The sequence below is a fragment of the Podarcis muralis genome, chromosome 13, assembly GCF_964188315.1.
Source record: "Podarcis muralis chromosome 13, rPodMur119.hap1.1, whole genome shotgun sequence".
Taxonomy (NCBI): domain Eukaryota; kingdom Metazoa; phylum Chordata; class Lepidosauria; order Squamata; family Lacertidae; genus Podarcis; species Podarcis muralis.
Genome location: NC_135667.1, coordinates 54,850,474 through 54,864,766, shown reverse-complemented (window position 1 = coordinate 54,864,766; position 14,293 = coordinate 54,850,474). Strand labels below are relative to the sequence as shown.

The 14,293-nt window shown below is 46.0% G+C and overlaps 2 long non-coding RNA genes across 3 annotated transcripts; both read right to left on the bottom strand.

Annotated features, from left to right (window-relative positions):
* Positions 1-1,638: 1,638 nt before the first annotated feature.
* Positions 1,639-9,854, bottom strand: LOC144325169 (uncharacterized). 2 transcript variants are annotated; one of them, XR_013390495.1, is made up of 4 exons: positions 9,123-9,854; positions 6,708-8,965; positions 5,560-5,663; positions 1,639-3,771 (listed from the first exon to the last, which is right to left on the bottom strand). It is a non-coding gene; the product is annotated as an uncharacterized LOC144325169 (long non-coding RNA). The 2 variants fall into 2 exon arrangements; XR_013390494.1 differs by having other exon boundaries at positions 6,708-9,854.
* Positions 9,855-9,912: 58 nt separating this feature from the next.
* LOC114581710 (uncharacterized) lies at positions 9,913-13,861 on the bottom strand. Its single transcript, XR_013390492.1, has 3 exons — positions 13,236-13,861; positions 12,276-12,340; positions 9,913-10,150 (listed from the first exon to the last, which is right to left on the bottom strand). It is a non-coding gene; the product is annotated as an uncharacterized LOC114581710 (long non-coding RNA).
* Positions 13,862-14,293: the final 432 nt, after the last annotated feature.

Sequence of the window (14,293 nt, the reverse complement as noted above, 5' to 3'; positions counted from 1 at the left end):
CTCCGGATCATTTTTGAACAAGTTACAGGGGACTCCACTTCTTACATCCATCCATGGTGACAGCTGTCCATGGATGCCTACTCTCTGCTTCCTGTTCTTTAACCAAGCTATAAGGCTACAGAGGCATACCTCTTCTAATTCTATCACTGCTCCATTTACTGTGGGAGAGAGGCTTGTTATATTTATTATTATTCATCAATCCATTCACTCACTGCATTTATACTTCCACTCTTCAGCTGAAAAAGATCCCAAAGCAGCTTCTATCAACAAAAATAATGCAAGCCTTCAACTGAAAAGGCACAACACAAAAGGAAAGTGGGATGGGTAGGGAAGAGGGAACCAAGCAAACTCATGCACCTCTTTCATGGTGGCAAGGTGGTCGTGATGATTTTTACTATTTAATATATTGCTATTTATTTCTCAGGCTGTTAGGATTCAGCGTTGCTCAGACTGATAACCTGAGGTCTCCTCAAAAAAGGAACAAGGGCAGCTGGAACCTCCAGCAGATCTCCATACTACCAATGAACCTGAGGAGCTATCCCTGCCCCAGGACTGGAGGTCCTTACCCAGCTGCCTGGGTTCCTAGTCAGTTCTCCAACACCCAAGAAGACCATCGGAACAGGAGAGCAAGCCAAAGAGGATCTTCAGAGTCACTGCCAAAGCACCTGGCTATCTGCCTGGGAAGAGGACATGCACAAGCACTTTTTGTGGATCAGGGCCTGAGAACTTCGTTGATTAACTAACAGTTCTTATGACAGCTCCAATCTTCCTGATGACAGGATGCAGACAATGCCCCAGAAACAGATAGGTAGCTGTGTTGGTCTGCCATAGTCAAAACAAAAAAAATTCCTTCCAGTAGCACCTTAAAGACCAACTAAGTTAGTTCTTGGTATGAGCTTTCGTGTGCATGCACACGAAAGCTCATACCAAGAACTAACTTAGTTGGTCTTTAAGGTGCTACTGGAAGGAATTTTTTTTGTAATGCCCCAGAAAACATGTCATTTTTTGGTTAAAAGGAGAAATATTTTAGGTATAATGAAAAGGAGAATTTCCTGGATGCCAAGATCCAGGTTTGGGGCAAGTACTTTTAGGTGAGAGCCCCAGCAGAGATTTAAAATCACAATATATGCAGCATAGTAAAGTGTGGAAATATAGGCAGTTAGTACTTTAAAATATCCCCTTCTAAGTTGCTTCCAAAATTCCCCACTTTCCATAGCACAGAAAGAGACCACACGTTTGGTAAGTTAAAAACTGTTTACTTACAAACTCCTCAGAGGTCAGATTCATGTGCTTTTCCATACAGCAGCAAAAAAAAGACAGGCAGTTTAACTTGGATTAAAAAATTGTAAGTTTCTAAATTATTTGTATAGAATCACAAAAATAGCTTGATTAAGCCACACATCCAGCTTAGACCTCCTTACTAGTAGGGTTCATATGGTGGAAGTGAGAGAACAAAGAGTTTGGTAGCCGTTCCTCCCAAGGTGAGGGGCAGTGTCCTAGGTAAGCCTGGCAGGACAGCTTACTCTATGGTCTTAACCTCTTAGTGCATTCATTAGAGTTACGCATGTTGGTTATATGAGGCTGATTTATCCCACAAAACATTGGTATTAACAAACTGTAAACAGCAATAAACCAAGATGAGAGCTATCACTTTATTCCAATAATGTTTTACAAATTTTATTGGAACTGCTGGTCCATTTTCTTCATGTCTTACACTACAAAAATCTTAACAATTGTTTTCCTCATTCAGAAAAAAAACTGCCAAAACTTGCTCCAAGAATTAGGCAGACTACATAGTGATAAATCTTTGATGGCATAAACAATAAATGGAGCATAAACAATAAATGGATACCATGTTGTCATGAATAAATCATTCCCCCCCCCCCAATCCCTTGCCTAATTTGATGTGCAGGTTCTTCAGCTAAAATAATGTTCCTTGCTCATTCGATCTACTCTTTAGTGGAAAGTTCCTCCCCATCTTTCCAATGCTTATCCACCTCCATCTTTGCTGCAGCCAAGAGCATCCCAATACATTCTTTGTGAAGTAGCTCCTTATTAATAGTGATAACAAGGCTGGGCTCTCAGCTTGAGCCCCATCATTTGTCCAGTTCTTTCTGCAATACAGCGGTACCTCCGGTTACAAACGTAATTCGTTCCAGAGGTCCGTTCTTAAGCTGAAACCGTTCTTAACATGAGGTGCGCTTTCGCTAATGGGGCCTCTGCCAGCACGCGACTTCTGCTCGCACCCCGGGGCAAAGTTCACAACAAGGGGCATCTACTTCCGGGTTAGCGGAGCTCGTTACCCAAAGAATTCATAAGGAGGACGGTACGTAACCCAAAGTTCCACTGTAGTCAAAAATAACCCTACCGATTGTCTTCCACAGCAGGACAGTGTTACTGCATGTAGGCCAAACTCCCTCTGCATCCTCTTCAGGGATTTGCAGATAGAGAACTATACAATAGCTTTATTTATTTATTAAAAATATTTATTATACTGCTGTATCATAAAGATATACCACAGCTGTTAACAATATAAAAATATGAAACCAAACAATAAAATCATAAAAAGTTAAAAACACCTAGGTAGCCATCAAAAGAGCCATTTATCTTTCATTACTTTTTAAGAATAAGCAAAAAAACCCCTTAGTCTTAACTAATTGCAAGAGCTTCATTCTTATACGTAAAGGTTAGAACATCCCTCTAATACATGTTTCAGGCCTAACTGTGTTTGAGAGAAGGGCTGCATTGTCCACATACATGAGTCTGGAGGCATTCTGGCTTCTGCAAATTTTCAGTTTATGACGTTCTGGAGAGTTAAATCAGGGAACAAGGGGAGCTAGACTACAACACTAATTCCTCTCGCAGTTGCAACAGAATTTGACAGAGGACCTCCTACACAACATCTGATTTCCATTCTACTTTCCAACTGTAATTGTTCCGTGAGATAAAACAGACTTTTATCAATTGAGGCACTCTTTCGGTTGTTCTGCAACCATCCCCTAGGTGAGTGGTTTTCAACCAGTGCGCCACAGCACCCTGGGGCGTCTTGAATGGTGGTCAGGCACGCCGTGAGCAACACTGGCCTCTCTCCCTCTTTCCTTCCTTCCCTCCTCTGATGCCCTCTCGTGTCTCTGCCACCCAAAGGCTTGCACAGCTGTGTTTTTGTAGCGGCCCAGGCTACAAGTTCTCCAGGCGAAAGCAGACTCTGGGGCTGGCCAGGGGAGCTGAGAGCTTTTTGCCGGGAGCCAGGTGGCCTCAGAGTGAGTAAGCAAGCAGGCAAAGATTCTTGAGGAAAGGGGAGAGGAGGCTGAGGGAACCCTCCACAAGGAAGGGTCTCCCAGAAAAAACGCAGTTGGTCAGGGGAGCTGTGGACTCAAAAAGGTTGACAACTTCTGCCTTGGGTTATCAAATCAAAGGCTGATTTGAGACCTACCATCACTATTATCATCATCAATTTATTAATCACTAATAGGGATGCGGGTGGCGCTGTAGTCTAAACCACTGTGCCTCCTGGGCTTGCAGATCAGAAGGCCGGCGGTTCGAATCCTTGCAACTGGGTGAGCTCCAGCTATGTCCCAGCTCCTGCCAACCTAGCAGTTTAAAAGCACACCAGTGCAAGTAGATAAACAGGTACCGCTGTGGCGGGAAGGTAAACGGCATTTCCGTGCACTCTGGTTTCCATCACGGTGTTTCGTTGCGGCAGAAGCGATTTAGTCATGCTGGCCACACGACCCAGAAAGCTGTCTGTGGATAAACACCGTCTCCCTCGGCCTGAAAGGGAGATGAGTGCCGCAACCTCAGTCACCTTTGACTTTACTTAACCATCCAAAGCTCCTTTACCTTTTACCTATTAATCACAACAGCTAGTAGTCATCAGAGTTAAGATGTGGGAATTCAAAACTTTCCAGCCTGTGGGTTGCATCCAACACGGCATGCACTAATTTCCACTCACACAATGAAGTTTCCTCTTCTCTCCTTTTACACCCTCAAAATCTTCCCCAGGTGATGTTCCAGCCCTCTGGAGCTGATTTTGCACTGCTAGGGAGAGGAGGGATGGTGAATGTCTCACTTTGCAAGCCGAAGTCTCCTGAGATAGCAGAACAGCAGAGCCTCTGCCAGCATACATTAGAGAGAAAGAGTACAATTAAGCTTTGGCACAGGTAGGGTAGGACACCTGTGCAACTTCCTCACGTAACATCAGAGATTTCACTGGCTTGTTGGCAAAATTGTAGGAATGGGGTATTGCCTAGTAGCTCTGTTCTGGGAAACTGCTAATAAACTAAAAGAATACAACGAATGTACTTCTCAATGGCTACTATTACCTATAATTGTGGGTCCTAAGACTGACATTAAATTTAAAGAATTGCACATCTTTCTCAATGCTGCAGCCCATCCATCAACTGCCAAAATATGGAAAACCTCAACAGACTTGGACATTAACATTATGGCATAGAAATATGTCGAAAACAGCAACTCTGGGCAAGATAACCCACCAACTGAGAACACTAAACGGACTAAAGACACCTGATGCATTTTATGCCACAAGGCAAAGGTTTGTTCCTTAAACAAATCAAGGAAGGGCGGACCTTTCTCCAGCTTGCGTCCACATATGGGCTTCTAGACACAGAAATCTGAAAGTCTCCTTACTTTGTTGTTGATAGTGCTTTGGATTTATATACATGTAACTAACTCCCTATATGGCACAAAAAAACATTTTGGACATTAATATGTGAAAATTTGGTATACATCCTGTTTTTTGCTTGTACACCTGGTCCCCGCTTCATGCTTCTTATGTTTTGCTATAGTTTATCTATATATAAAAGCAATAAAAATATTTTTTTTCAATAAAAAATGGAATCCAGTTGCTGTGCATCTGTGATATCATTTTCCTTTCCCTCTCCCCATTCTTCTCAAACTATTTCTATTTATCTCCTGTGATTTGCTTTCCCCACCTCCTTTCATACCTAACTTCCTTTCCCTCCCTGCATTCATCTCAAACTATTTGTATTCATCTCCCATGATTTGCTTTCCCCTCCTCCTTTCATACCTAACTTCTACCTGAACTGCAAACTGCAGGCTGAAGTTTGGGATGTGAGAATCCTGCCTAGTAACAGCAAGCTTCTATTGTCCCAGACTGGCCAGAAGTACTGCCTAGCAACAGTAGCCCCAACAAGTCCATTGATTAACACTGGCCAACAAAGTGCCTTTTAAATAAAAATTACAAACACAACTCATGGGTACAAGTACAACCAACTGACCTAAAACAATGACCCATTTCCCCAAAATGCATTGGATTGTATCCAATGTTAAACCTACTCAAAGCAGACCCACCAAAATTAATGACATGACTAACTTAGGTCCATTAATTTCCATACATCTACTCTTGAGCAGAACCTAGCTGGATACACCCCAAAATAATTGGATAAATCATTCTGGAAAATCCACCCCAGCAAAGTCTATGGAAGAAAAATGCACAATACATGTCATTTAACTAATTCAAAATAACCCATTTCCTCTCTTTTCTACCCCAAGTTCGGCAGAAACCACCTTCATACTTACTGCTTCCACACTGCCGATCTGTTGAACCATCAACTCCCCTCCCGATTTCTCATTGTAATGGTGGGATGCAATTCAGTTGACTTCACTTAACCATGACTATGGCCCTATAATAAATAGGACGATAAAATAAACATTTCCTATTATTTAATATAATTTTATAATATGTTATATTTTATACTATTACCAAATAAGTGTTTTCTATTGGGTATGAGGACAACTGTTGGGACTGGAGAAAAGCTCTTCTGAAACAGCTTAGGCTGCTGACTTTCTCTGGCCTTGGGCTGTTTGACAAAACCTCTCATGGCAAGATGATGTCCTGTGTGCTGTAGCTTTTATTGCAGTGAACATAAGAAGCTCAGCTTCTGTGAGAGCTTTGAGCTGATGACAGCATGCAGTTCCCTGGAGAGATCTTTAATCTTCCCTAGCAACTGCCTTTGAGAAAGCAGCACTCGGGTTCTTCACTCGCTTTATCCTTAAAGTATGTTTGGCTCTGCCTTGAGTGCTTTGCTGAGCACATGCATGGGTGCTCAATTCATTCACAGAAGCACCAAAGAAAGGGTGAAACGAACTGCTTCGGGCTTTGTCTGCAGTGAGTGTTTTTGGCAAATCTTCCTCATTGTGCTAGTGCTGAAAAATAGCTTCTCTGATGGAAGCAGCAGTTTAGATGTCATACCTTTGTGTGGACCACTTAATCTGGATCTACTCCAGCACCACTTTTCTGCGGAGGAAATGCAGTGTGCAGACTTGGGGGGTGGCGGTGGGGACAGAACACACAATTCCCCTGTCAGCAGTGTGTATTTTGTAAACAAGGGCTCTGGTTTCTGTCTGACCTTTATATTTGATTCTTACTTCACAACAGTGGTGCAACCTAATTTACTGGAGCCACACACACCCCCCAAGACATTTTGCTGCCTGAGCGGCTAAGCTGCACCATCTGATGACCAGAAGACCCCAGGATATCTTGCAACGTCACAGGTGGTGCTAACATGAATCTCTTGGATCTCAAATGGGGACATTTGTAGAATTCTGAGGCAGGATGTTTTAAAAGGTGGTCCCAGCATCTTCCGGCAAGGATCCCACCACCCTCTTTCACCCTGTGCATTTTCTGAGTCCATTGTTCACACTTTATTTATTTACATGCTGCTTACTTGCCAAAGTGGCTTCTAAGCAGTTGTCCGCTGAATCAGGCAGCGACCCAGATACTTGACTGTCCCGTTTGAGAAAAAGCAATGAATCCAATATATAGACACCCAGTTCACAGAGGGGCCCTCCAACTTGCCTTTGAGTTGCTCTTCTGAAAAGGGAATATTATCATGATAGAAACAAGAACAATTCCCTGTGTTTTAAGATTCTTCAAAGTGGCCCTCTACGTTGACAACAGAAAGGGGGATGACAATGTAAGAAGGGAAGAACAAGAGAGATGGGAGGAGCAAGATTCCTCTGTGAATTCCACCCAAAAAAAGGAGTTCTCAACCCCCTTTCATTTCTTGTGGGAAGAGGGAAACTGTCTGGGTCAAGGTGCTATTCCAATTACAGGCCTCCAAGTCACCCCAAGGCTTAAGCAGGTCATTCCAGAGCGAGGATAATAAATACTTACTCTGAAAAGAATCATAAGAGTTGGATGTGCGGGAAATCCCACCCACTCTTCAGAATCAATTTGTCAGAGTTTCCCACCCTGATTGTTCAAGCCACAGGAACAAGCGAGGACAACAGCTTGGGCAGGACTGCCATCTTCAGTGAAGTAAACATATCCAAGAGGAAGAGTTTGGACCATGACTTAGTGTCTTTTTCAATTTTCCTTTAAAAATGGGTGGGGGCAGGGCAATTCAGGATAAAGGTCCACACACACACACCCTAATTTTTCTACATTGACATCCCAGTAACTGAGAAATTTAAAGAACAGATAGATACAGATGTTAGGAGATTATATTGATTAAGATTCGGATTTAGAGAAATTGTTATTATGACCACCCAGTGTTCCAACCTGATATAAGGTGTGCATAATCCCGAGGGGCCACTTTGAAGGACCTGGCACCAGGGCAGCCATCTCATCCATGAGCAGACTGGAGAGGCGATCCTGAGTCCCCCAGCCATCTCTTAATCATTGGGCCAGGGTTTCAAGGAAAGAAGAAATAAGGGGAGGGGCGAGGGGAGAGGGCAACCTCATCTGGTACCCCTACACAAAGTTATTGCTTCATAATCTGTGTCATTCATGAAGACTATAGTCTGTTAAGATGTACAGTTTGTCAGTAACCTGTTCCGATTTAAGCAGCTTCTTGCTGAACCCAGTTATAATAATGCGAGCAAGGAAGCAGACATTTAATCATGTTTGAAGAACTGATAATGAACATCACACAAAACCCCAGGGGTTTGTCTCTGAAAGTTATAGAATACAGTATGGTTGAAAGAGAATCAAAAGATTGTGACAGCAAACAGGATTACCTGGGTGAGCTTGGGAATTGCTGGATCAGATGAGCAGGTGGGGAAAATAGATTCATAGATGTAGATCATACGTGTGGGGTAATTAATAAAAGAATTGTCTGGATCCCTAGATCTAAAGCGTGGGGATAAACATGCTCTCCGGCAACAGAGAGCCCCCAGCAGAGATTTAAAAGTCACAAGCAGCAGCATATTGTGGGAATATAGCTTGTTAAACCTTTTAAACTTCTTGTTCTGAGTCGCTACCAGAGCTTCCCCATTTCTACCCCTCTTAGCACTGAACAGACCACACACCTTGGGAAGTTTTAAAATGCTTTACTTACAAAGTTCCAAAAGTCAGGTTCATGCATTTATCCATGCAGCAGCATATAAACACAGGCAAAAATCTTGGGATACAAAATATAATGAAAGAGCTCTAAGCACGTGGTCTGAACTAATAGTGGGCAAGTTCAGGCTCAGGCACAAACTTTATCTGAGAGTTCACATGGTGAAAGAGAATGACCAAAGCAGGAAACTTAACTCCCTTCCTTCCAGGTGAGGGACATGACCTAGCTGTGTCTAGCAATACAACTCTGTGGTCTTAATTGCTTTTTGCATTAACTAGCATTACACATGCTATAGCTACATGAGACAGCAATTTCCCACAGAACAGTGTTTGAAACTATGGAACAAGAACCTGGAGAAGTCAGAGAGAAGACTCTATCAAAGGTGACACCTCACATGTTTTAATGCTGTCAAACATTATGGGCAAGTACAGATACAATCACCTAATTTAAGTCGGGCTGCTGACAAGAAGCCCCCAGAGTCCCACAGAGTTGTGGAGAATCGTGGGGATCAGGAATGGGGTGACCTGTTTGTGAAAGACAATGTCTGGCTCTTTGTTACTTGGACTATTGTGGCTTTTGGGGGGAGGCAGTGTGTGTCCAGTACAGTTTAGGCCTTTAAAGAAGGCCATCAGCATTTTGAACTGGGCCCACAAACTGGTAGCCAAGGCAGTTCTGTGTCATAGTCTCTGGATGACAACCACCAACAGCTTTAGTGCTGAATTCTGAACACTTTTCAGAGATCAGATAAACTGCATGGCAGTAACATGACCTTAAGTTTACCAAAGTGACCCAGTTTACCTTCAGCTACTTTCTCACAGAAATATCAGTATGCTGTAACCTCAGCTCAAGTATTAACAGCAGGAGGGCTTTATAATTAAAAGCTTCACTCATGCTCAAAACATAACCATCTTAAGCCTAAGTATGTTTTCATGAGGCTTAGGAAACACCTCTCATATTTTGTTTGTGTGTGTGTGAGAGAGAGTGAGAGAGAGAGAGAGAGAGAGAGAGAGAGGTCTGAAATCTTCTAATATTTGAGTTTGGACAGGAAAATAAATTTAGACTGTGAACTAGCTTGCTTTATATTTTCATTAGGGGCTGTTTTACATTTGCAGTAGAAGGAGAAAAACTGAAAGCCCTAAAGGATTTGTCCAGTAACAACTTACCTCTGCCTTTGGCAGAGTCACAATTCCTGGACGGCCAGGACAAAGCCAGCTTTGGTGAAGATGCAAGGGCCACTCTATGTATATTAATCTTTCTGTTGAGGTGTATTTGTGCTTTGTTGGTTTTCAATAACCGCCCACAAGACCTTGGTCAATGGGTGGTCTATAAACAGCACAAACAAAAAAATTTAAGCTGATTTCATACTCAAATGTGAAAATGTTGCTAGCGGTGCAATTATTTGAATGATTCTCCCTCCTTGTGGCCCTTCTGCCAGCAGGTTCCAACAGGCTTTGGGGAATTGATGGCTTTTGATGAAAGGGCTGGTGCTGTAATGTTTTTATTGTGATTATCTGTATGGTTTTAATGTATCTACATAATATATACTTTTAACTCTGACAATGTTTAATTGTTTTTTTAATTTTTCTTTCTTTGTTTTTAGCTCTTCTTTTATCTATCAGCTGCCTGGAGTCCCCGTCAGGGAAAAAGGTGGGGTATAAATATATAAATATACATATTACTACTACTATGACGACATTTCCTTTTACGGTATAATGCATCTAGTTGCGAGCCCATTCCTTGTCTTACCCCTCTTACATTACCTCATTGTTGCTTGGCCTTAATTTGTGTCAGGGCTCGGCATGGATTTTCAGTATCAGCGCTCAACCCTATAAAAGACAAAGTAAGTAAAAAGAAAAGGGGCGGTAATCAAGGCTGCAACATTTAATTAATTAATGATTTAGAGTAAACCTTTTTTAAAAAAATCATTGAATCAAAAAGTGTCCCTGTTAAGGGAAATATAGATTTTGCAACACAAATGTATATATAAAAACTGCAGGTGGCATAAAGGTAAAGGTACCCCTGCCCGTACGGGCCAGTCTTGACAGACTCTAGGGTTGTGCGCCCATCTCACTCAAGAGGCCGGGGGCCAGCGCTGTCCGGAGACACTTCCGGGTCATGTGGCCAGCGTGACATCGCTGCTCTGGCGAGCCAGCGCAGCACACGGAAACACCGTTTATCTTCCCGCTAGTAAGCGGTCCCTATTTATCTACTTGCACCCGGGGGTGCTTTCGAACTGCTAGGTTGGCAGGCGCTGGGACTGAACAACGGGAGCGCACCCCACCGCGGGGATTCGAACCACCGACCTTTCGATCGGCAAGCCCTAGGCGCTGAGGCTTTTACCCACAGCGCCACCCGCGTCCCTGCAGGTGGCATATACTGTTACAAAAGAGGCATTCTCATTTTACTCTCACACAGAAGGAATGCCTCTTAAGAAGACACATGCAAGCATCATCTAAAAACAAAGAGAACATGCTTCTTGGTTCAAAATGGCGCTGTGGGTTAAACCATAGAGCCTAGGACTTGTCGGTCAGAAGGTTGGCGGTTCAAATCCCTGCGACGGGGTGAGCTCCCATTCCTTGGTCCCTGCTCCTGCCAACCTAGCAGTTCGAAAGCATATCAAAGTGCAAGTAGATAAATAGGTACCGCTCCGGCGGGAAGGTAAATGGTGTTTCCGTGAGCTGCTCTGGTTCGCCCGTAGCGGCTTAGTCATGCTGGCCACATGACCCGGAAGCTGTACGCCGGCTCCCTCGGCCAATAAAGTGAGATGAGCACCACAACCCCAGAGTCGGCCACGACTAGACCTATTGGTCAGGGGTCCCTTTACCTTTATATTTAGGTGAAAGCTCAATTACAGTGTCTTTAATCAGACTGCAGTAATAGTTTTAATGAGAGAAACTGCAGTTGAAGCCTGCGCCATGTGCCTTCATCCTCACGACTCCTCATTGCCTTATTCTCTGTAGTTCAGGATTCAGGGCATTATTGCCAGTCAGTGTTCATACAGTAACGTGGACCACCTGTTTGCTTTTCTCTCCCATCAACTGGGCACTGATTTATCCCCCAGAAGTCTCTTCGTAGGATAAAGTCAACTTACAGAACACGCACATGCACACCTGCAACAGTCTCTATCTGTAGTTTGTTTATGTTTTCTCTTGTGCAAAGCCCAATTCCTTCCCTGATCCGATTACATTTTTAACAGTGGGGCTGTGCTGATCAGTCGGACAATGAAAGAAGGCTTTCTGCAGACAAGGCTGGGGTTTCTCAAGATTTAGCAGTTACCCAGGTATGAAGAAAAAAATTAACTGTAAGAGAGAGAGCGTCCACCAACCAAGGGCTGCAAATGTGCAAAGACTTTCCAGCTAGAAACTTAGGGGGGGGGGGGGACCTGACGAAAGCTACATGGGGCAGAATTTGGCCAGGGGAGGGGGGTTATCCAGTTTTCTGAACCAGATTCAGAAAGAAAAAACCACAAACAAGGGAGAGTATTTGCACAAGAGCATTTTTTTTTCTTCCTGCCCTCCATTAAAAAGGAACTTTCTTAGCATGGAAAAGGAGGAGAAATACCCCCAAACTCTCCAAAACAGTATAGTTAGAGGAAGTTAACCACAGAGAAAGAGAAAACATTATTCAGAAGGGGTCTTGCAGAGCGACTGGCTATGCTGAAAACAGAAACCTCCTTATAAAGCACTAAAGTTCTGAGCCAATCACAGGGGGGTTTCCTGCTCTTCCCCCTCCACAAAAGTTGTATGATGGGCCGGCACTCAAGTTAGGCGCTCACACCTACTTAATGCCCAGGGGGCGTCGGGGTGTTTGAACTGCCCCTGCCCCCCTGCACAGGACTGCTCAAGGTTAGGCCACCCCACCCTTATTGCAGTCCCAGGTCCCTTCACTCACTCATCACTTTGAAGGAGAACGGGCCCCTCCCACGTGACTTCTCCTAGCCCTCCAACTTGCCTTTCATTCAGAGTGTGGCTGGCAATCGGCGACAGAAGTTGTGGGGAATGGTCTCTCTTCTGGGCCTGCAGGAAAAACAGCTGAAGATTAATCCCCACACACCAAGGAACCTTACAGCCATGGCACCCCCGGGAGGAAATGAACTCTTTGCATTTACTGCAGGTACTATGATGTCCAGCAGTAGAGGGCAGCATGGAGTCACTGGCCCCGGAGCCACCAAGGAACAAATGCGGGGGGGGGGGGGAGTGTGTGTGGTGTACCCATCTGGAAAATGGCAACAATATTCCATTTGACATGGTGATAAAAAAGAACCACCACCACCACCCCCAAAAAAACCCACCACAAAGATTTACAGCTTCTGCTCCACTGGCTCATGGAACTTATCTGGTCATCTGTCTGATCAGAAGATTGCTTTTAAATAAATGAAAGAAAAGCATGCCTGCATCTGCCGAAAGGCTTCCAGGATGCATAAGCAAAAGCCTGACTCCTATGACCAGCTGCCTGTTTTCTCCTTATGCCTTAACCCTTACACGATGAGGAACTGCATGGGCAAACAGGGGAAGCCACCCATTTGCAACTTTTATCAGCTGCAAGGGGTCTCAAAAGCAAACATCCCAGCTGGAATCTTATGGAATGTAACCAAGATTCCTGAGATGCATATGGACTTATGCATATGGACTGCAGCAACCCCAGTGCAACTGGACCCTACTTTTTAAAATGCATACATGTGCATATTTCGCTATTAGCATGTTAAAGGTGTATTCACACGTTTTGCTTTTCTCCTCCAGGGCTGTCAGTACCAGGATATGGGAAGACTGTTTGGTTTGCAGCAAGGACCGGAGAAAAACCATTCAGTCACTTACAACAAGTAAACAAGTCCCACCGAACTCGTGAGGACTTACTTTCAAGTAAATACCGCATAGAATGCTGCCCTAGAGCTACAATCCTGTGCACACTTACCTGCTAGCAAATCCAATAGAAGGCTTACTTCCGAGTAAACACAGGTAGGGTCGGGCTGCAATTCTACGGGTATTTATTAGGGAGCCAATCCTCTATGACTTCAGGGAGCCTTTCTTCTGCGTGCACGTGCACGGCACATCCTCATGTCCGCCCCCGCGTCTCCACCGGTCGCGGATCGGCCGTTCCAGCGCTGCCCCCAGATGCGCCCGAGCAAGTGCCCGGAGGGTGCAGGAGGTTGTTTGGTCCCGCTCCGGCTTTCTGGACTCGGCGGCTTCGCTGCAAGTCCCTTTCCCTTGGCGAGAGGGCAGCGGCCCCCTCCGGGCAAGGAGCGGCACCCAGCTCCGCGGCTCCGGGCGGAGTCCCCGCCCCGGCAGGGAGATCCCCGTCCGCTCGCCATTGCGTCAGGCTGGCCCGGGGCAGCCCCGGCGTCTCCGCCTCCCCCGCCCGCGCGGGGAAGCCCTGCTCCGGCTCTCGCCCCGGGGGCAGAGGCTCCGGCTCGGCATTTTCCTCTCCCCGCCCCGGAAAAGCGGCGGCGGAGGCGCTGCGCTATAAATACTTCCCGCCCGCGCTATCTTTGGCTCGCCCGGCGCTCCCGAAATAGCTCTCCCTTGCGCGCGGGCGGAGCGGGGGCCAAGCCGGAGCGCAGCCGCCGCCGCCGCCTCGGGACCCGCCCGGCGCGCCCCCGGCCCCGCCGCGCGCAACCGGCTCCGCGGGGGCTAAATTTAGCCTGGCCGCTTGCGTCAATCACGCGCCTTCCTCTGCGTCAAGCCTCCCCGGCCCCGCCCCGCCTGGCCGGGAGCCCGCCGCGTCCGGGGCTGGGATTGGGCGCGGGGTCACGAGGGCCGGGGCCGCGCGCTGACGTCCCCGCGCCCATTGGCTCCCGGACGGGGCTCCCTCGGTGCGAGGAGGGGGGGGGGGGCCGGGGCGAGGGCTGCGCGCTGGCCGGATCCCTTTCCGTCTCGGCGCTGCGCGACCAGCGCGCACGGCGGAGCTGCTGTGCCGGGCGAAGCAGCGGAGAAACAGGTGCGCACGGAAGTGCCCGGGCAGATGCGCACAGC